Source organism: Vombatus ursinus, unplaced genomic scaffold (genome assembly GCF_900497805.2).
Source record: "Vombatus ursinus unplaced genomic scaffold, bare-nosed wombat genome assembly UNPS02014735.1, whole genome shotgun sequence".
Lineage (NCBI taxonomy): Eukaryota > Metazoa > Chordata > Mammalia > Diprotodontia > Vombatidae > Vombatus > Vombatus ursinus.
The window spans coordinates 3238351-3240367 of NW_020954513.1; positions in this window are offsets into that span (position 1 = coordinate 3238351).

Genomic DNA, 2017 nt, shown 5'->3' on the forward strand with positions numbered 1-2017 from the left:
AAATTTGGCCTTAGATACTTACTAGCTGTGTGACCCTGGGAAAGTGACTTAACCTCTGCCTCAGTTTTCCCCTCTGCAAAATGGAGATAATAACAGCACTCATCTTCCAGAGTTGTTGTGAGGATCAGATGAAACCACTGTAAAGCACTTAGCACAGTGCCTGTGTTATATAGCACATAGTAAGTACTATATAAATGTTGGCTATTATTATTTCATCTAGACTTAGTGAACCAGAGTTTGAATCACCACTGTTATTATAAAGTAAGTGCTGGTGTGGCCTAGACAATGTCCTTCCCCTTTCTGGGCTAAGGAATTCCCCTAGAGTTGACAAACATACTTTGGCATAAAAGATAACAGAGTTTGAGGAAGGGCCTTGAACCCCTGATATGGGCCTGGTAAGAAAAAGGCTTCAGTTTTATGCAGGGTAAAATGTATAGGGCTGGGATCAGCTAATAATCTACCATCCTACAGTCCAAATCTGGCAAATGGGCCCCTTACTAGGGCAGAACATGTTTGGCAGGCCTCAAACCACACTGTTCGGACTACTGCCTACTTCATCTATGTATTAAGATCAACCTTGTGTGACTAGGGCCAGGGGTTCCCCATCCCTGGACTAGGCTGTCAGATAGGATTGAAAATTGGAGGGGCCCTTAGAGATCATTCTGTCCACCCCCCTCATTTTTACTTCCTTTTCTGAAAGAAAAATGATGTTTTGGTGCTCATGTTTGACATTGCTGACATTTTTTAATATATCCTCCCCTCTCCCCTCCCCCTCCCCAAACCTTTCTTACAACAAAGAATGACAAATAAGCAAATATATCAATACAGTCATGTCTGAAAATGTCTGCCTCATTCTTGCTCATCAGTGGGTTCTTGAGGTCAAACAGTTCAGTTACTTTTCTTGAATGGTTTGAAATTGTTTTCCAGAATGGTTGAAATAATTCACAGATCCACCGACAGTGTGCCTATCTTCCCACAACCCCTCCAACAATGACTATTCCCATCCTTTGTCATCTTGGTCAATCTACCGGATGTGAAGTGAAATCATGCAGTGTTTTGATTTCTAGTTCTTATTTCTTCCTTATGGTTAACAGTTTACAATTCTTTTCAGAGGTGTTTGTTCATATCCTTTGACTACTTATCTATTGGGGAAATGTTTTTGGTTTCTTATATTTACGTTATTTCCCTATTCCTAATTCCCTTTTATCAGAGCTATTTGGTGCCCAAAAAAATTCCAATTTAACAGCCTTTCTTCTTATGCTAGCTTCATTGCTTTTGTTCATGCAAAAACTCAATCAAATTGAAATCACACGTTGCTTTTTTTTTGACATGTTGCATTTTTTATGCTCACCTCTATCCTGTTTGGTTGGAAATTCTCCCCCTAGCCATAGTTATGAAAAGTATTACCTTCCATTTTCCCCTATTTTTTTAATGATGCAACTTTTCATATTCAACTTACATATCCATTTGGAACTTATTTTGGTATATGGAATAATATGCTAGACTAAACCTATTCTTTGCCAAAAAATAGATACCACCTTGTGAAATGGTCCAGCTATTCTGGAAAGGAATTTGGAACTAGGCCCCAAAAGTTACTAATCTGTGCTTTGACACAAAGATACCACTACTAGGCCCATATCCCAAGAGATCAAAGAAAGAGGGAAAGGCCCACATGTACAAAAATACTTATAGCAGCTCTTTTTTTGTGGTAGCAAAGAAATGAAAACTAAGGGAGTGCCCATCAGTAAAAGAATGACTGAACAAATTACAGTTTATAACTATAACAGAATACTACAGTGTTATTAGAAATGATAACAGTTACAGTGAAACTTGAGATTTGCATGAACCGATGCAGAATCAAGTGAGCAGAACTAGGAGAACAATGTGTACGGTGATGAAAATATTGTAAAGGTAAATAACTTTGAAAGACTTCAGAACTTGGATCAATGAAATGACCAGCTAGGATTCCAGAGTGTCCACTTCCTGGCAGAGGTGGGGTAGACTCAGTGCAGAATGA